Source organism: Paroedura picta, chromosome 2, assembly GCF_049243985.1.
Source record: "Paroedura picta isolate Pp20150507F chromosome 2, Ppicta_v3.0, whole genome shotgun sequence".
Lineage (NCBI taxonomy): Eukaryota > Metazoa > Chordata > Lepidosauria > Squamata > Gekkonidae > Paroedura > Paroedura picta.
The window spans coordinates 121761074-121782823 of record NC_135370.1 but is presented as its reverse complement, the minus strand read 5'-3'; the positions used below and the strand labels follow the sequence as shown (position 1 = coordinate 121782823).

Sequence of the window (21750 nt, the reverse complement as noted above, 5' to 3'; positions counted from 1 at the left end):
AAATGCCAGAGGCAAAATAAGCAACAGAGCATCATTCGCTCCCTTCTGAGGTTTAAGGGAATGAAAATCGTCTCTTGGATTATACTTAATATCAATAGATATTGAAAACCACCAATTTTTTGTTTATAATTTTGCAATAATTTTAGAATAAGTTGTTATTATCTAATATATTTTGGTTAAATTGGGCAACTGTAGACTGCTTTTAAATTTCAACTTCTTGCCTTAAAACTTTCAATAAAAAAATCTGTAAAAACCAATCATCATTAATTAGATTCTTTAATGAGTATGCAAACATTTGGGTACAATTGGGCAGCCAGTCTATACATATTCTGAGGACAGCAGAACTCTGGGAAAAAAGATGCTATTAAATGTGTTCAAGTGCTTAGCAACATCCGTACAATTTTAACAGCTCCCTAAGCTTTCTCTGTGGCAGCAGACTAATAGCATGTTAAAACTTGGAAAGGAACAAAGATTCCAAATAATTGCTGGAAATACAAACAAACAGGAAGAGCAGGATAGATGTAACCAGTGCCTAAGGTGGTTTATACTTTTAAAAAAAAGTATATTCTTTTGGGTTCCATTTTTCGTTGGAATCGGGCAGAGATTACATTATATACAGAAATGCTGGGGGATACACACAGAATTCTCGTTTTGGTTCTGAATGGGAGACAAAGCCTCCCTCAAATATTGCTAATTTGTGAAGCTGTCAGAGTGATTGATGTTCTGTGAAATGGCAGCTTTTCTTGTAGCTCTCAGAATGGCTATTATGCAGCCAGAAAGCCTTCACTTCTTCCAGAGACTCTCACACTGAATATTAACAGCAAATCTCTTTCCTCGTCTGTTCAGGTTACTTTGAGGAATTTTCAGTCCTGGCAATACGAGGCTCTGGAAAGCAATACTTGGCTGCAAGTGACCATTGCATGAGGTGTAAGGCAGTCTAGCCGACAGTGGAGTTTTGCAGGAGAACAGGATCCAGATATGTATTTTTATCAGTAGGATCAAGTTGATGTGCTGCCAGGGACCGAAACATGTGCCTTCCACATACCAAAGAGGGTTGGGATGAGATCACAGGGCTCTCCCTTCCTTAAGGTCCAGATGTTCAGGCCTTGGTAGAAATGAGTCACCAACACCCACTTCCTCCAAAGAGACAGGTGGACAGCTTCCTTTTATACAAAACCCCTTCACTTCCCAAAGGCCCCAAGCAGGGCGGAACAAACAACTCATAGGCTTTTCCTCTTGCGCACATACTGCTGTTTTCATCCTCCAGAAGGAATTCTGAAGAGATAAAAGGAAGAAAACACTGTTTTGACAGGATGCAACAAAGAGTAGATGACCAAAATCAAAATAAAACTTCAAATGAAAAAGCAAGACATTGTCTTGGTTCATTTTCAAAACCATGATATATTGAGAATGCATGAAGGGCTGCGCAGGAGGAGACTGGAATGTAGAAAAGTTATGTCCAAGAGACTGAAAAAGGACTGTTTATACACTTGAGACATAACTTGTTTTAGCCTCACTTTGAATTTCAGTTGGATGCTGTGAGTTGACACTGTGCTTTCTGCATTTGGGCTTTCCTCCCCTTTTTTCCCAGACAGATTCTCCGTATGTTCTCCACATTGAGAATCAGAAAAAGGCAGCTTGCCATGATGCTTTGCTCCCTTCCTCTTTTCTAAAAAGTTTTATTGTGCAAAATGGTGCTTGCTTAATTCTACCATTCTTTGCTCTCAATCACTTCCCACCCTCCGGCCAAGGTATACTGGATGTAATTTTTAAAAAACCTAGATTATCATGTCAAAACAGTGCTGCATTGTAACATGCAAGACTGTTTTTTAAAATCCTTAGAAACAGTGTTGTAGTGCGATCACTCCCTTTTTAAAGTCAGATTTTCAGGATGGAGGGAGGTGGGAGGAGGGAGGGAATATGGCAATTAGGAAAGGGGCATGCACAAACTGAAAATGGTGGCTGCAAAACCCCCTGAATTAAAGCATTTCTCCATTGGGCAGCCCTGTATTAGATTTTGCCTTGAAAGATGAATTTGCTGTTACCAGGAATTTTCTAACTGCATGATAAGTGAGAGGGCTATTTGGGTCTGTGTCTGGAAGAGTGGATTTCAGTATGGAAATGGATGGAAAAGCTGGTCCTTTAAAAATTCAAATCTGTATTGCATGGCTAGTGCAGAAACAGTCAGGGTATATGTGTTGGACCATTTCCTTGCATGTTCTATGAGCTGATTTAGTTATTATATACCCCTCATGCAGGCCACTGGAAATACCTTACTCTGCAGATAGTGCATGCATCTTTAAAAACTTCTAATTTTGCATGATGCCAACCTCCAGGTAGGACCTGGAGATCCCCTGGAATTACTAGACTATCTAGATGATTTGGAGAGTGTACTCCACGGACGTCCCTGTCCTCCACAAGGTCTATTTACAAATCTACAGGAGTTTCCCAACCTAAAGCTGGTAACCCTATCTTTCCACCCCTACCCATGGCCAGCATATATGGTATTTGCTTGCTAGGATAGGGTTGCAGCTGAAACCAGGTGTGTGCAATGTTGGCTGGTAGCTGGAGGCTGGGACTGTTAAACCTTACAGCCTCAGAATCAACAAGATATTTTCTATGGCCTGTATATGGAGTAAGTAACATTTCAACTGGTTCTAGTACATTCCATCACAAGACAGTGGGGTGATTGGATTTCTCCAGATTGCCTTGTGCAAGAATCACTTGGTCTTTAAATCACCACAAACAAAACATGGCATACCACCTCTTTTTATAACTTGAAAAGATTATTTCTTCAGTGTAAAGAGGCTGTGATAGGCTTGCATGGTACATATAATGTGAGTTCTTCCTGTCATCTTCTCTTCTTCCTCTCCCAGCCAACCCATCCATTTTCATTGGTCTTAAACACGCCCCATTTCTAAAAAGTGGTTATGCTTTGTGATCTTACACACTAAACTCTGATCTTCTCATCTTTCATCTTCCTTTTGCCCAGTTTATTAAAATACATAACCTAAATGGAAACGTTCTGCCTCTCTCCTTCCATTGTGGCCTTTTGGGTCACCTGAAATTGTGTCCCCATGGACCTTTAGAAGGCCAGTGCAAAGGATACAAATCTTTGGACCTACTAAAGTGATTACTTTATTCCATAGTAGCTTTGAACAACATGGTTGGAGATGTGCCAAGCTGTAGCATGCGGGTTAAGTGCATTCTCAGTACATATAATGGATTCCATAAAATCGGGATTCAACATGAATCAGAGACTGAGCATGTACAGTGGCATTTCAAAAGCCAAATTCTGTGCAGCTTATTTCATGTTACTCATCTGAGAGAACGACCAGTCTCAGTTATTTGTTATACCCATCAAATCATGAAATTAAGGCTATAAATACAGAACACACATGAAGCTATGCTGGATCGACCATCAGTCCACCAAGATCAGTATTGCCCACTCAAGCAGGCAGCAGCTTCCCAGGGTCTCAAGTAGGGAAGTCTTTCATATCTCCTGCTGCCAGGAGATAATGGGGACTGAACCTGGAACCTTCTGCATGTAAAATGGAGGCTCTTCAACTGAACTACAGCCTCCCCCCAATAGGGGGTTAAAAGATATACAACAATACAGTAAAAACAGGCAATACCACTGCCATTGACATAAAAGTAAAAATTAAAAGCATAAAAATGCATGTGGAAATCAGGAGATAAACCAAAGCAGAATAGGGCCGGGGGGGGGAGGGGGGAGGAGGAGGGGAAGGGGGAAAGCCCTATGTGGGAAAGCTTTTGATTTAAACCTAATAACTCACCATCAACAGAGTATCTGAAGAATGGGTGTGACATTGCCTGCTCCACCTAGTACCTGGATTGCGACATTCTGCATCAGCTGGATTTTCCTAGTTGTCTTTAAGAATAGACTCATGTACAGCACAAATGTCTAGCCTTTCATTAGCTACCCTTTACCCTTGTGGTTGTCAAGGCAGCTTATAATATAAATAAAACATTTATTAAAAAAACACATTTAAAACAACAGTTATAAATCACTCTTGGAATCACAAATCAAAAGCTCCAGTTAGGACAGTCTATAAATAAAAGCTAAATCAGTTAAATGCAGTCCTAAAAGTAACCATAGCCAGATCATCCAAGTCAAGGTAGGGGGCCATCTCCCAGGCTGAATGAAGCTTGTAGAATGTTTTTGTTGATGCTGCTGTTGTATTAACTTGGTTATCCAATTATAGTACTGGGTATAACCCCTATACTGAAGTATAACCCCTAGGCTGAACTGAGTGAGATTCAGCTGGTCTCCATCAAATGTAGAGATCACAATGTTGCACAAGACCTCAGTCTTACCCACCACCATCACCTCCATCTTGTCAAGATTCATTTTCAGTTTTTTTCACCAGTAACCATTTAATCATAGCAGCAAGGATCAGGATCACTACAGCAGTGGTCCCCAAACGTTTTCGGGCCGGGGACGGGGGGGGAGAGGGAGTCCCGGGGACTGGGGGGAGGGAGGTGCTGGTGTGCTGGCAGGGGCAAACGTGCTGGCGCAGCACCTTTATGCCTGCACATTTGCGCCGCGCAGCGCTCACTGTGCCGGGGCCGGGAGTGATCGCCGCACCATAGGGGGGAGGGAGACGTGCCCACTGGCGCGCCAACATCCGCTCCTCCCTTCCCGGTACCAGTCCGAGGCCTAGGGGCTGGGGAAGACTGCTCTACAGAAACATCAGACACTTTGGATACAGCAATATAGATATAGACAAGTGGGAACCTGCAAGGAGAGAACTTGCAAGAAGTTGGAAGACCAGCTCTGCTAAAAAATGAAAAGTCCAATAAATTCTTGCCTTGCCTTGCTGACAACTTCATTTCCCAGAAAGTGGAACGGGCAACCAGGGGGTCCACTATTTTAGACTTCATTCACATCAATGGGGAAGAACAGGTTGTTGAGGTAATAGTGACCATATGACTTTGGACTTTGTAATCTTAGGGAAGAGAAAAGCTGTAAGTAGTCACACATACAGACTTGACTTAAGGAGAGCAAATTTTAACAAACTTAAAGTTATGTTGGGTAGAATCTTGTGGTCAGAAAAATGTAGGGAGATGGAAGTCCAAGAAGTTTGGAAGTTTCTCAAAAGAGAAATACTGCAGGCACAATCACAGAAAATTCCCTTGAGAAGGAAAACAGGGAGGAATCTAGAGAAACAGCTTTCAAAAGAATTGAGTATAAAAAGAGTCATTTAGGAAATGGACCTTATAACTAAGGAGGCATATAAACAAATAACCAAGGCTTGTAGGGAGAGTGTTAGGAAAGCTAGAATTCACTATGATCTTAGGCTAGCAAGAAAAGCATTTCACGTGATGAGGTAGGGGAGTTGTGGCCTGGGATCACTGTAGGGATAGTCCATAAACACCTAGTTTCTTGAAATGAAACCAGATCCTCTGGGCCAGGTATATTGCATCCAAGGATACTCAAAGAACTTACAAATGTAATTTCTGAGCACCTGTCCATTATTTTTGACAATTCTTGTAGAACAGGTGAAGCACCAGAAAATTGGAGGCAGGCAAATGCTGTCTTCAAGAAGGGGGAAAAGGAGGATATGGGCAACTACCAACCTGTCAGCTTGATGTCTATAGCTGGCAAAATTTTAGAAAAAATCATCAAGCAGTCGGTCCTTGAGCAGCTAGAGCAGATAGCTGTCATTACTAAGATTGAGCATGGCTTTCTCAAGAACAAGTCATGCCAGACTAACCTTCTCTCTCTCTCTCTCTCTTTCTCTCTCTCTCTCTCTCTCTCTCTCTCTTTGAGAAAGTTACTACCTTGCTAGAGGAGAATGCTGTGGACATTGTTTACCTTGATTTCAGTGAAGCTTTTGATAAGGTTTCACATGATATTCTTATTGACAGTTTGGTAAAATGCAGTATGGATTCCATTAGTGTTAGGTGGATTTAGAACTGGTTCACAAATTGTACCCAAAGGGTGCTTGTAAATGATTTGTCATATTCTTGGAGAGGAGGGAAGAGTGGAGTGCCTCATGGATCTGTCCTAGGTCCTGTGTTGTTCAACATAGAATCATAGAATCATAGAGTTGGAAGGGGCTATACAGGCCATCTAGTCCAACCCCCTGCTCAATGCAGGATCATCCCAAAGCATCCAAGAAAAGTGTGTATACAACCTTTGCTTGAAGACTGTTTAAAAATTTCCAAAGATGGAGAACTCACCACCTCCTGAGGAAGCCTGTTCCACTGAAGAACTGTTCTAACTGTCAAGAACTTATTCCGGATATTTAGATGAAATTTCTTTTGAATTAATTTAATCCCATTGATTCTGGTCCATCCCTCCAGGGCAAGAGAGAACAACTGTGCTCCATCCTCTAAATGGCAGCCTTTTAAATACTTGAAGATGGTTATCATTTCCCCTCTCAGTTGTCTCCTCACCAGGCTAAACAGACCAAGCTCCCTCAACCTTTCCTCATATGCCTTGGTCTCCAAACCCCTCACTGCCTTCTTTGCCCTCCTCTGGACATGTTCCAGTTTGTCTACATCCCTCTTCAACTGTGGTGCCCAAAACTGAACACAGTATTAAAAGTGAGGCCAAACCAGTGCAGAGTAAAGTGGTACCATCGCCTTCCATGATATGGACATGATACTCCGTTTGATACGGCCCAAAATCCCATTTGCCTTTTTTATCCACTGAGTCATACTGTTAAATCCTGTTCAATGTGTGGTCTACTAAGACTCCTAGATTCTTTTCGCACATACTACTGCCAAGACAAGCCTCCCCCATCCTATATTGGTGTACATGGTTTTTCGTACCTAAATGCAGAACTTTACATTTGTCCCTATTGAATTACATTGTATTCAGTTTAGACCAGTTCTCGAGCCTATCAAGATCATCCTGTATTCTGATTCTGTCTTCAGTTGTGTTTGCTACCCCTTCCAAGTTTACTATCATCTGCAAATTTAATAAGTATCCCCTCTAATCCCTCATCCAAATCATTTATAAATATGTTGAACAACACAGGCCGCAGGACAGATCCCCGGGGCACTCCACTTGTCACTCTTCTCCCAGAGGATGCTGAACCATTTATAAGTACCCTTTGTGTATGATCTGTTAACCAATTACCAATCCACCTGACAGAATTAGAATCCATACCGCATTTTACCAACGTCAACAAGAATATTATGTGGAACCTTATCAAAGGCGTTACTGAAATCCTGATAATGTCTACGGCATTCTCCTGATCCAGGAAGGTAGTTACTTTCTCAAAAAAGAGATAAGGTTGGTCAAACATGAGTTATTCTTGTGAAACCAATGAAAGGTTTAGAAATCACAGCTCTCTGTTCCAGCTGCTCAAGGACCAAATGTTTGAAGATATATTCTAAAATTTTGTCAGTTACAGATGTCAAGCTGACGGGTCAATAGTTATCCAGATCCTCCTTTTTCCCTTTCTTGAAGATAGGGACAATATTTGCCTGCCTCCAATCATCTGGCACCTCACCTGTCCTCCAAGAAGTGTCAAAAATAATGGACAGAGGTTCAGATATTACATCTGCAAGTTCTTTTAGTACCCTTGGATGCAATTCCCCTGGCCCAGAAGACTTTGTTACATTTAAAGAAACTAGGTGTTTATGGACAGTGATTCTAGCCACCATTCCAATTCCCCCTGTTTTGTTACGTTTTTGCCACATTGATCACTATTTCCCTCACAAGAGAAGGCTGAGGAGATATAGGAGTTAAGCAGTTCAGCCCTCTCTTCATCATGTGTTATAATTTCACTTTCTTGTCCTCGCAGTGGTCTTATGTTGATCCTATTATTTTTCTTACTTGAAATATAACTAATAAAGAACCCCTTTTTGTTATATTTAGCATTTCTTGCTAGCCTAAGCCCATATTGAGCTTTAGCCTTTCTAACACTTTCCCTACAATTATTGGTTATTTGTTTATCCTCATCCTTGGTAATAAGGCCTTCCTTCCATTTCCTAAATGATTCCTCAAATCATTTAACAATTGCTTATGGAGTCACCTTAGGCTCCTTCCATCTTTTCTTCTCAAGGACCCCCTTCCAATGATTCTATCTCTCTCCCACTATTTCCTCCCACTATTTCTTCCCAAGTATTTCCTCTTGAGAAGCCCCAGGCTTTCAGGAAACTTTGGTTGAGAAAACCTGATATAAAGGATCAGATTTTGGAGTCAGCCAGTGCCAGAGTACATGAGCTGACTATAAACGAGCTGATGCAATGGTGGCAGAGAAGTAGGACTTTTTTCCCACTCTCCCAGATGCTTCCTGGGATTTCCAGTGAGCTCTAGAGCACATGCACAAAGGATTTTAAATGTGGTATGTTGTATGAGAACATCACAAAACTAGACCAATACAATGAAGAACCAGGATGTTTCTGGATAAAAGAAGGTTACAGCACATGTGATGTGCAGGGCAGCACAGAGATTGTTCAAGACCAAAGAAGGAGATACCATCCTTTAGGCATGAGTGGACTTTTATTAATACAGAATATAACCATATTGGGAAAATGATCTTTACTGCCCGTTTGAGTAGTTGCATTTCTGTAAGCACAGTGCATACTAGCAGACTGCCTACCCTTGCATTGAAGCTGCCTATCAACACTCAACTGAATACCAGTTCTGTACTATTCAAAGCAACCATCCCCAAGGATCCCCCAGGATGTATTTAATCATTGAACTAAATACAGTGATTTCACAGCTGGAAGGTACCTTTTAAAACCAATTTTATTTAATTATTCTTTTTGTTAATATTAAACAGGGCTGTAAAAAAAAGACTGAATATTCTTGTCAGCAAAGAAAGCCAAGTGGACAGAATAAGCTTGAAGCTCTCTCTCTGCATTTGGTGTTTTTAATGATTTAAAACCCAGGCCTGGAGGGACTGCTCTGCTCCCTGTACGATAGAAGTTTTTCAGCTATCTCCCAATTAAGCATCGCTGCACTCAGCTGTTGTCTGCTGCAGTTGTGCTGAACCTACTCAAATGTGTAGTGCTGGTTTCTGATTTGTTCTGTTTGCTGTTTGTTGTGGGGACTGTGAAATGCTAGGGTCTTCCTGTCATTCCTGAAGACTTGTGCTCTAGAGCAGAATGTCAGAATGTTGTAACTCATCCTAAGCCACAATAGAAATACTACAATAATAGAATATGGTGCCACCCAAAGAAAATGACAGCCCAGAGGTCATTCCTTTAAGGTTATCAGCGGCGACTTTCTTCACACTGATCAAGATTCTAGCTAGAATACATTCCATCCAATGGAATTGTCATATTTGGGCCCTGAATATACAGTTAGAAATATCTCTTCTCCAAGCAGCATGCAAGGTCCCTTAGCCACATCTTCCTCATGAATCGTTTCCTACAATCCAACCATCATTTAATTTTATTTTCACATTTTTGAAAACTGGCTACTCTTGAGATGGCATATTTCAAGTCAAGTGAGGGGGTGGGCAATAAGAGATCGCGGCTGTGTAAAACAATACCAGAAAGCCAGCTCCCCTGCAGTGCCTCTGTCAGCAACAAGGATCATTCTGTACTGACAGCAGCATGTTTCAATAAATTGGAGCATCATTCAGCCATTTCCCTGTAAAGGCAATGGTTGGGGCGAGAAGAGTGTCAGTGTGGAGATATGCTGACAACTTCAAAAGTGAACACATAAGAGGAAAAGCAGCCCCAGTGGAATTGCTACTTGCTCGGGTCTGCAGTTTCAGATGAAGCTATGCTAATGCGGATGAGGTGAATAAATTGCCGGAGCAAGTCCATTTTCCTCATGGAGTTGCAGGTTTATATAGCTTTTGTTTAGTTGCAGTGGAATAATTCCCAGGGATGCTCACCAAGATTTGGAAGACACTAATTAGCGTTACGTCCAGCAGGTAAAGAAAAGAAAGGCACAATTCTGAGTTTGATATCAGGAACTAACAATCAACATTATTCAACTGATCAATCTGCATAACAGGCTGATTTGATGCATGAAACTTTATTTTGCTTCCTCATTTCCCTCTTATTTGCTATTTAAAATATTTATTTACTATCCTGTGATCTAAAAATGGATCCACAAGGCACAATGGAACACAATTTAAGGCATTATAACAAAACCAAACAATGCATTAAAAACTGATAACCTGGCCAGTAAAGCAAATAACCTAAGCTACAGCTGTAGCTGTACAAAGATTCTCTGAAACAATACATCCTCATGTTAAAAAGACAACATAGTTGAGAGGGATCAAAGTGAACCACGTAAGTCCTGGCAGGAAAATCATTCATTTTTGTGTAACTACAAGAATGGCTGTTTCTTGGGTAGCTACTTTCCTTACCTTTGAGGGAATATAGAGAAGGAACTCTGAAGACAGTATCAGCAATAGGTAGGCTCATATGGGACAAGGCAGTCCTCTAGGCAAATGATCTTGTACAATGGTACACCTGCAAAACTTTTGTTTAGTTGGATACCACCCAAAGATGGGCTAAATAACAGGGTCAAAATAGAAAAAAAGGAAAATCAAAGATTAAATATAATTTAAGGTAATAGTTGACTCCTTTGATTACACATAGGGCGAATATCACCTATTGGCCTATTATGCAGGCACCACTTACTTTCAATTTTCACCTAAGTCTAATTGGTATGGTTTTCCTTTGAATGTTGTGGATGCACTCTGAATTTTTCTCTTAGGAATTATGAAGTATACTGGCAAGAAAGCCCATTGCAAGCAAGAAGACAATGGGTGCTGGGACCCAGGGGACACCGGGAGGTGCAGATTAGGGTTGTGCAAGGGGGTCCCAATTAGTTTCAAATCGGGTTCAGATGAACCCGATTCGGACCAATTTGGATACGAATCGGGCCGATTCGGATCGATCTGAATCGATTCGGAGCCATCAAAATTGATTCTGAGCCAATGCAAGTCATTGGAGCCATTGACTTGCATTGGAAATCCTTCCCCCAGACCATTCCCCATAGAGGTCTATGGGGAATCAAGTTAAAACCAAAGAATATAAATTTCCATTATATCCAATGGAGCGGATAGGGGTACCCTCTTTGGGAGCCCCTAGGATTGGGCCTCTTGGTTCAATCTTCTTGAAACTTGCAGGGGAGTCAGGGAAGACCGTCCCTGAGCTCCCCAAGAAGTGCAACATACATTCCCTACCCCCCAGCCCCTGGGAAAAGTGGAAAAAATGGGGAAACAACCCAGAAGCAGCCAGGAGGCTGCAGCAGCCACGGGGCTGCCAACGGCTTGGCGATTAGGCTGAATAGATTCAATTCTGCCGTGATTTGGCCGAATCTCTTTGATTCTGCCATTTTAAAAGTAACGGTCCGATTCGGACCGTTTTTGATTTGGAAACGTCCAATTCGGCCCCAATTCAGCCCATTTGGCCGTTTCCGAATCTGATCCGCACATCCCTAGTGCAGATCTCTCTGTGTGTGAATTTCTCAGCTGCGTTTCTCTCAGTGTGCCTCTGTGCCTTGCAGCAGAAGGCATAGCAGGTAATTAGGAGGGAAGCAGGGCTGGTGTGCAGTGTGGGGCAGCTCTCTCTGTCTGTGTCTCTTTCCTTCCGTCGCAGCAGGAGTGATAGGAGGGAATGAAGTCTCTTGTTCAGTCTGGCAGGGCTCTGTGTGTCTCTTTCTGTCTCTGGCATGACTGAGAGGAATATGGCTAGCGTCCAGGGAGGGAGGGCGGGAGCTGTAGGGGCAGGGCCAATCAGGGTGCAGCCTGCTACTCCCTGATTGGCCCTATTCCAACCGGACATGTTTCACCCCCAAGGCTGTTTCACAAATATATAAAGGAACCATGGATAAGGATATTCTGCATACCAACAGAAGAACTGGACATGTGCCATGGCACTGAAATATCCTTTTTTGGTTGAACACATACATGCTACACTGCTTATGAACCATGTTTTTGAAATTTTTGATAAGACTCCCTGTACCATGGCAATGATTTTCCCCCAAGCAATCTAAGTTTAGCAAAACATGCATATCACTAGACTCATCCCAGTTGTAACCCTCCCTCTCATATTAACATGATGTAAAAAGTAAGCAATAGTGGAGCTTTTAGACCAATGAAGAGGGGAGGAGGGCAGAAAGTACAGATTGGGATGAATGACCTGAGTGTGGGGTTCAGAGAGGTGGAAAAGGGGTATGGGGGAATCTGTATATTTTTGTATCATCTTCAGTCTAGAAGCAAAGCAAAGGAAAATTGGCGCAAAACCACTTTTAGAAAACCCATGGAAACAGTGACTGGAAAGTGAATTGATCACTGAAGGGAGGAAAATCAATGCAGGATAAACCCCCACCCCACCCCCAGTGGACATGCATGGTGAAAGTGAGGAAAACATGTGTGCATAATAGGCCATTGACACACATATGTTCTTCTATTTGCAAAGCTTTATGATGAAGAATCATAGAGTTGGAAGGGGCCATATAGGCCATTTAGGCCAACCCCCTGCTCAATGCAGGATCAGCTTAAGCTATCTGTCCAGCTACTGGTTAAAGACTGCCAGTGAAGGGGGGCTCACCACCTCCTTAGGCAGCTGATTCCACTACTGAACTACTCTGATTGTGAATTTCCCCCTGATATCTCATATGTTCCATTCTACATGTAGTTTAGAGATATTATTGTGAGTCCTATTCTTTGCTGCCAACAGGAACTGCTCCCTGCTCTACTCCAAGAGACAACTTTTCAAATACTTAAAGGCAGCAAACATATTCCCTCTCAACTTCTCCAGAGTGAACATTCCCATGCTCCTCAGCCTTTCCTCATAGGATTTGGTCCCCAGGCTCCAGATCATCCTTGTCAATCTCCTCTGAACCCTCTTAGTTTTGTCCACATCCTTTTTGAAGTGAGGCTTCAGAACAGTAAACAGTACTCCAGGTGTGGTCTGACCAATGTGGTATACAGTGGGACTATGACATCTTGTGGAAAATCTGCATTCAGGGTGGAATGGCGGCGGCTAAAATCACCAATTATGCATGCTGCAGGCGGCAACCGGGTGCAGAGTCAACGTATGCCACCGAAAAACCACATTAGCGAGATGCGGAAGAAAGTGGAGCTTCCTGGAACCAGGGCGCAACCAGAAGCGACTCCGGAGTAGCCGCGTGCATAATCGGATACTCTGGGGTTTGCCGCCATTGTGTTCCATCCCATGCATAATCGGTTTGCTTCGCTTCTTCCTCCTCCTCGTTCTCCATGCCACCGTTTCAGCGGCCATGCATAATAGGTCATAGAGAACACTGAACTCCTCCTTATTGAATTGCATCTTGTTCTCATTTGCCCAGTTTTCCAGCACATTCAGATCTTGTTGAACTCTATCTTTGTCTTCTAGGGTGTCCCTCCACTTCATCATCCAGATTATTGATTAAAGTGTTGAAAAGCACTAGGCCTGTGGCATCTCACTGGTCACCTCCCTCCAATCTGATGAAACACCATTGACAAGTACTTTTTGGGTGTGGCTTTCTAACAACTTCCCTATCCACCTAAACACCTGAAAACACAGGGCCATTTCGCACGGCTTCAAAGTAGCAGGATGGTTGCCAATTGGAAACGCTACTAATTTGCCATAACCCACGACGTCGTACACAATCTGCAACAGTCCTGCAACTGACCCGCAAAAAGCGCTTCGTTGTAGCGCTTTCAGGGGAATCCAGAAAAGTGGATTCACCCTCCGGATAGCGATACACTCCTGCAACCAATCTGCGACAATAGCGCCAAAGACTTGTGCGTTACCATTGTTGCGGGTTCTTCAAAGTCCCTCCTCCCGAGCCTTTCCTCCAAACTTCCGGCACACTGTCCGCCATTTTTTTTCTCCGAGCGAGCGGGGATCTACGAGGCAACGAGAAAGCGACTGGCTTTCTAGCATGATCACTTTCGGAAATTCTGACCGGACACCACAAGAGTATTTCAAAAGCACAGTGGCACACACCGTCACGTTCCAAACATTTGCCCAAAGCTTAAAACCCCGTCTACATTCGGCCAGTACTAGCGGAGTCAACGTACAGGGAGCATTTTAAAAAACTTTCCTCTGAGCGTGCCAACGAACGTTTGCCACTCGCGGTCTCCTGTTTAGATTACTGGGGTTCAATAGATATGATTCGAGGTGATACCATGAGGGGCGGTTTATGTGTAGTGGGTCTTTGTGTGGTTCCGGGTACGTGGTTGTGCTTGGGTGCGGACAACCCCTTCCATCGGCGGCTAGACCTCCGGCAAGCGGAGTCGCCGTCCGCCGTTCATTTTAAAAAACTTTCCGCTGAGCGTGCCAACGAACGTTCGCCGCTAGCGGTCTCCTGTTTAGATTAGTGGGGTTCAATAGATATGATTCGAGGTGATACCATGAGGGGCGGTTTATGTGTACTGGGTCTTTGTGTGGTTCCGGGTACGTGGTTGTGCTTGGGTGCGGACAACCCCTTCCATCGGCGGCTAGACCTCCGGCAAGCGGAGTCGCCGTCCGCCGTTCATTTTAAAAAACTTTCTGCTGAGCGTGCCAACGAACGTTCGCCAGTAAAATGTCATTGATTTATTCTTTGGTTGGTGAATATTATTGGGGAACTGTCGCGTACCGCTGCACTTGCTCTCGGTTTTAGACCGGCATGCGTTTTTGTAATGGCGGACATTTCAGTAAAATGGCTCCCGCTGCATGTTCAAACTGCTCTTCTCGCGTGTGGACGAATCAGCGCATGCGAGAAGTCAAACAACAAGGGCGAAAATCTGGCCATTAGGAGCAGATCCTGTTCCCGCGCGAGGAGTTTTGAACGTGTCATGTAACCTCATGTGGCCAATGTGCGTGTCCCCTACTGCCCTCCACCAATCAGGAGCCGGCTAGTCCCTTTGTCTTTGTGTGCGGGAAGGTATATGATCCGTTGCACCCTGCACCTAGCACCTCCATTTTGCTCAGCTACTCGCGAAGGCACCATGGAATCTTCTTCGCAAGCGTCGTCCGTCCCTGCAACCGGCCGTGGCCCAACATGGAGGGATGCGGAGATCAGGGACCTGATCGCGATTTTCTCGGAAGAGAAAATCCAGGACGCCTTCCAGTCCTCGCACAGGAATCGGGAGGTCTTTGAACAAGTGGCCATCAAGATACGTGCCCTGGGCCACAACAGGACCGGCCTTGAATGCCGGTCGAAAACTAAAACGATGCGGGCGGAGTATATGCGTGCCGTGAACCATAATAAGGGTTCCGGCAACGAGAAGGTGACCTGCCCCTACTTTGAGGAGCAGCGCCTGCTGTACGGCGACGGGGAAGGAGCCGGCAGGCCGAAGCGCGTCGGGAGGAGCCTTAAGGTGGTTCGGAAGCCGGCTGCCCCGGTCGAGGAACCACCCGCTGAGGAGGATCCCGGCGAGGGCACCTCGTCCAGCTTTCGGCCTCCACCCCCCGTCCAGCAACGAGCCGCGGACATGGTCACGCTGGACCTAATGGCCATCGCTCCTGGGGAGCCAAAGGAGGTTCCTCAGCAAACGCCCCTTGCCTCCGGTAAGTAATTTTATTTTAATGTTATATTTCATTTTGAGCAAATGTGTGTTCTGACGTTTGGGAATCGTTTTCTCGTGTGTTCGTTGCAACGCACAATATGCTAGGATGTTTGTGGGTCGCTTTTGGTGGCTTTTTAAAACGGTTGTGTTTAACCAACAACCCAAACAGTTTTGCAGCATGCCTCAGCCATAGGCCTTCTGCAGTGCTTTAGCCACTACTTTGGGAGCTTGCTGTGTGGTTCAGGTTGTATGCTTGCTCCTTTTTAACTATTGTATGCCTTGTGTTCGTTGCAACGCATAATATGCTAGGATGTTTGTGGATTGCTTGCTATGGTGGCTTTTTAAAACGGTACTGTTTAACCAACAACCCAAAAAGTTTTGCTGCAGGCCTCAGCCATAGGCCTTCTGCAGTGCTTTAGCCACTACTTTGGGAGCTTGCTGTGTGGTTCAGGTTGTATGCTTGCTCCTTTTTCACTATTTTCTGCTCTTGTCCACAGAGACACAGATGCCTGGGACGGTGGTCCTCGAGTCCCCAGCAGCGGTGGCAGAGGACAGTGATTCTGGGGCGTCAACAAATGTTGGTAAGTATCAGTTGCAATAAGGGGGGGGGGGGTTTAACTGCTTTGTGCTTTTCTGTTTGTGCAGGGCAGCAGCACTGCTAGGAGACAGAAGAGAGTCCCTCAACGTTGCTGCTTTAGGGTTTGAAGCTTGCTTTGCCACACTTTGGTCCTAAATCATGTTCTTTTTTCCCTTTTTTCAGATTTCATACCCGGGACGCAGGAGGAGGAGGAGCGTGGGGTGGCTGGACCTCCTGCCCTGCGCAGGCGGATACAGATAGAAGATGGTGAGCGTGCATGAACTGTTCCTTTCGAGCCATGGCTGCAGGACAATGTCGCAAGCCACTAACCGTGTGCTTCCTTTTCATTTTTGTGCTCCCCTGGCATTGTTCTGAGTCTTGGTTTAACTATATGTAACCAAGAAAGGCCACCATGGGCAAAAAAACACCAACCATGTGCTCCCCGGGCATTGTTTAGAGTCTTGGTTTAACAATATGTAACCAAGAAAGGCCACCATGGGCAAACAAACAATAACCATGTGCTCCCCTGGCATACTTTTGAGTCTTAGTTTAACAATATGTAACCAAGAAAGGCAACCATGGGCAAACAAACAATAACTATGCGCTCCCCTGGCATACTTTTGAGTCTTGGGTTAACAATATGTAACCAAGAAAGGCCACCATGTGCACCAGGGTGGCTTTTGACTGTCTCGATGTTACTAACAGTTCTGTTTCTCATTTTTTGCTAACAGAGGTCCTTTCAGAAGACGAAGAGCCAGCCGGCTCACCACCTAGAGGTGCTCTCCAAGCAGAGGAGAGGCTGGCGAGGGAACGCGGCAGGCTGCGGCGCGTCTCCGTCTTAACTAGTGTGGGAGAAAGGATCCTCGAGCACTGCCAGGAGGAGTCCAGGCGTGCCGCTGCCGCAGACCAGGCGATGCTCTCCCTCGTGGCCCAGGAGGGAAAAAAATTTCGTGCCATCCTTAGGGAGTCGAACCAATCCCTACGCGAAAGCGTGGAGGAGGTGAGACTGATAAGGAGGCTGATGGAGAGGGCGGTCGCGGTTATGGAGACGGCCAACCCTCCTCAGATTACCGTGCACGTCCCCCCCCCCACCCACACCTCCACCACCACCTCCAGCACCCACCCCACCCACCCCGTCTCAGAATGCCTCGACCCAAACGAGAAGGAGGACTGTTCTCGGGAAGAGAATAGTTAAACCCGCGGACAAGTTCTCCCCCTCCTAGTTTGGGCCAGTTTGTCTATTTAACGTTATCTGTGTTTGCTGTTGTCTGTTAAATAAAGTTTATATTTTTGACTCTGTCTCTGTGTACCCTCTCTAGTGATTGTGCCTATTCTGGTACCGTTGTGTGGGTTGGAGGTTGGAGGGTGTTTTAAAGGTTAAAGGTGTTTTAGGAGTTTGGGGTGAAAGGTGTGCGAGTGTAAGGAGTCACACTGGAGTCTTTTTCAGGAAATTTGCAACAACATTTTATTTTAATAAACAGTTTAACAGGGATAGAAAAATGGGCAATGTAACTAGGAACCCCCCCCAACACCCCCCACCCCAAAACACAAACAGAAAACAAAACTCTGGTCCCACTGCTCCCCTCCCCAGCCCCTTCCATCTCCCTCACTCTCCTGCACAACCGTCCCATGGTCCCCCTGACTTTGCGGCGGAAGAGGTCTTCGTCCTCCTTCTTCTTAACTGTGTGGGGAGGGAGAAAAAGTACACATTAGTGCCAAACATATTTTCCAACCTGGAGTTTACATGGATACACTTTTTAGTGGCCTTAGCCACAGTGTGAGAAGAGTTGGGCAGTGGGGAACATAACCTACGTTCTTCCGCCTCCCTCTGCTGCCTTTGCCGCTCCATCTCCCCTTTTAGGTCTGCCAATTCAGCCTCTAAGGAAGTAACCCTGGCCTCTATGGCACGCAGCCTTGCCTCCATAGTTTCTGCTATAGAAATCAAATAAAGAATTCAATCACACTTCAAATGGAAGCATCACAGCAGGCTCCCATATGGCTCCATGGGGGTACACACACATGGGTCTCCCTCAAAGACATAAAACTCTCACCTGCAGCCTGTCCTGAGGTGGAAGGTCCCTCTTCCTCCCCCTCCTCACGCTCAGGTGCTTTTGCCAGCTTGGATGGTGATTGTGTAGCTGGGCAAAGAAAAAGAGAAATCATAAGTAAGAGCAAACAAACCAGAGATGAAACACAGCTGGTGGCCACACCACAATTAGAGTCAAAGCGCATAACCAAAGTGGTTCTACAGTACTGGCGGGCTAAGTCAGAGGGGGTTGACAGCATCTAAATACTTTCTCGAATTTCATTGGGGACAGTAGGGGAAAGAGGCAGCTAGTCATTCCATGCATGTTTAAGGGTAAAACACAACGAGGGCAGCACTCACCCATATGCCTCCTCATTTCCAGGGGGGGCTTCCCAGCCTTCTCCCATATTTTGACCATCTGGTCGTGGAAGACCGTTCTCCCACTTGGCTGCGGGACCCCCCCCCCCACTGTTCTAGACTGTTGAGGAAGTCCAGCTTCACCCTCTTAAATTTTGTCCGGACCTGCTCCCAGGTCCGGACGTAGCCCCTCTCCCTCAGCTTCGATGCCAACACCAGGTAAGCACCCTTGGTGTGGCAGTGGGTGCTGGCCATAAGGCGGCCAACACTTTTCGATTGGAGCACAAGCTCCAGAAGTGCCTCAGCCTCGGCGCGCTGCCAGAAGGAGCCCTTCCGTGGCTTCGGCATCTTCGGAATGACGGTTAGGGAACGAACGTGCGTTGCTCCGATCGACCACCCCTATTTTAAATGTATCAAAGCTGCCCACCAATAAAATTATTCCTTGGAACATAAGTGGATTGATCCTCCGGTTTGACAGGGGTCGCCAATACTTCCTGGCTACCCGCCTCCCCAAACTTTCCCCGTTCAGCGCTTCCGTATTGTGTTTGTCAATTTCAGCGGGGAGTTAGCATTTAGGGCTGTCAAAGTGCTTTTGGACCAGAGAGTCCCCGTTTTTTTGCTGTCAAAGTAGACAAACCGCACAAGACAAGGTTAAACAAAGAACATAAAACTTTATTCAACACCAGAGTAGGAAAAACAATCAAACACGCCTCCTGTTTCTGTAGATGTGGGTGGCTATAGCGTCCCGAACCTTGCACCCCTCCGCATAGATCCTTTTTTTCCTTGCTTCAGGGATGTCTTGTGTGTCCTCAAGGACTACAGGATCAGGTTCATCCACAGGGAAGGGGATGTTATGTCCCTTGTCCTCGCAGATGTTGTGCAAAATGACACACGCGATGATCAGCGGAGTCACATTGTCTATGTGCACATGGAGTCGTGACATCAAGCAACGGAACCGGGACTTCAAACGTCCAAAGGCACGCTCCACTACATTCCTTGCCCGGGAGTGACTGAGGTTGTAGTGGCTCTGCACGTCTGTCCTTGGCCGCTTATAGGGAGTCATGAGCCAGCGGCGTAATGGGTAGGCTCCGTCCCCGAGCACCAACGCCGGCACACGCACGCCCTCAATGGTGGCGGTGGGGTTTCCTGGAACAAAGACCCCTTCGTCCATGGCTTTCCTGAGGTTAGATTCCCTGAAAACAAGGGCATCATGCCTCCTGCCACTCCACCCCACTTCAGCATCAATAAACCGTCCGGAGAAGTCCACAGTTCCTTGCAGGAGAACAGAACAAAAGTCCTTCCTGTTCCCGTACTCCTTTATGCTTCCCCCGGGGGCACGGATAGGGATGTGGCTTCCATCGACGGCCGCAAAACAATGCGGGAATCCAAGCCTGGCAAACCCGTCCATACTCTGGAATAAGGGAAAGAAAAGAATATAAGCCATGGCATGTCAGCGTGGGGTGCATCGCGTCTTCATTGCTGACCTGTCAAACAAGAAAAAAATTTTAAAGAGCAAAGGGGATAGAATGACACTCACCGCTCCAAGCCGGTCTCCGAGGCACACGACTTTGCTGAACAATTCCGCCTCCATGGCGAGGCAGAACTCCTTAAGGATATCGCCAACCGTAGTGACTCCGAGTCCGAATTGCTGGGCTACTGTCCGGAAGTACTGAGGGGTGGCCAAGTACCACAATGCGGCCGCCACCCTTTTTTCCACTGGCACGGGGCGCCGCATGCCAGTGACTTGCCTCTCCATGCGTCCACGTAGAGCCTCCACGAGTTCAAAAAATGTTCCCCTATACATTCTAAAGTTTGCAATCCAGTGGTCGTCATCCCAGCGAGCCCACACAAAATTTTCCCACCAGTCAGAGGATCTTTCGTCCACCCAGAACCGGGGGGGGAAACGGACCTCTGACAGAGCTTGCCAGTGCCTCTTTGCCGCCATGGTTGCCCGTAGAGAACGTCTTGTACTGCTGGTCATCGCTCCGGCAATACGTTCTCGGTATTCCTCGAAAGCTGCCCTCCTATGCCGCACAGTGGTGTGGATACGCTGGACCACCGCAAGCATCTGAGACAACAATTGAAAAATAATCCTCTCCATTGCAACGTTAACCTGTGCTGCGGGCAGTAGGCTACGCAAACAAAGAGTGAGGCCGACCGCGTGTCTGCCCAGGTGCATATAAGCAGGTAACCTGTGGGCGTGTACTGTGGGCGGGGATTAACCAATCAAACATATCAATGCATCAACCTCTGGTTCATAGAAAACAATAGAAAACACGTTCCAAGGGCGCCAATGATTGGACGATAACGCGTTGCTACGGGGTTTCCTGGGTTTTTTTAAAAAAAAGGGAACCCCGACAAGTCCGGCTTTAGGGTCGAGGTCAAAGGTGTGCCTGCAGTTTGATTGACGGGCACGGGAGGCCAGAAGCGCTAAAAAGGGACCTCCTTTGTAGCGAAAAGACGGAGAACCGGAAGCCTGTGGGTTACGAAAGTGATGAGAAGTGAAAGTGCTAAATTCCGCAAAAACCGCAGCTGTGCGTTACGGGCACGGCTAGTTACATTTCGCTAGTTGAAGTAGCGATTTTGCTAACAGCAACCAAATAGCAACTTTGAGCTCTGTGCGAAATGGCCCCTAGTATCAGAGCCATTTAAACCCTTGCAGCAGGGAAGAGAAAGCAGGGGCCACAAACCGCTGAATTCCAGTTTGGTTTGTATTGGTTCATGGCTGAGCCCATTCCTACCTCCTGCCTTGTGGGCTCCCATTTGTACAAACACAAAATGCGAAACACAAATACAGATAAAAACTGGAATGATTTAGTGACATTTAAGTCCATAATAATTTTTCTTGCACATATTTTATACGTTCACATATACATACTCACCTCCCCACACACATACCAGTTCCTTAAATTCTATTAACAAGGCTGATCCTGGGTCTATATCAATCCACATGAGTCCTACAGAGATATTTATCCAAGACATATTTTTTCACATATATTCAGGCTCCTTGACATTTGTAAATGGGCTCAAAAACAATCTATTGCAATCAATATATTAATTACAGGAAAAAACGAGAAAGTAAAGTGAAGTGATGTACAAGAAAGAAGTGAAAACAAAGATGGGGACGGAAATGGTTCTAGTCTTCTCTCTACTAATAAATATTTGCTGAAATTGGTAAACCAACATGAGCTGTGGTCTCATATTGTGATCCCCACATATATTGCAGAAAGGTGCATAGAATAATTTCCTCATAACCTGCCTTCCAGCTTCATGTAGTGGTTCTAATCTGGCAAGCAGGGTCTGATTCCCTGTTCCCCCACATGCAGCCAGTTGGG

At 45.6% G+C, this 21750-nt stretch overlaps 1 long non-coding RNA gene across 1 annotated transcript in view; it reads right to left on the bottom strand.

The window, feature by feature from the left end:
- Positions 1–320: 320 nt before the first annotated feature.
- LOC143828786 (uncharacterized) overlaps positions 321–21750 on the bottom strand; it is a 265869-nt gene continuing 244439 nt past the window's right edge. The window contains exon 4 of the long non-coding RNA XR_013227877.1: positions 321–1275. This is a non-coding gene — a long non-coding RNA (uncharacterized LOC143828786). The remainder of the gene's footprint in view (positions 1276–21750) is intronic.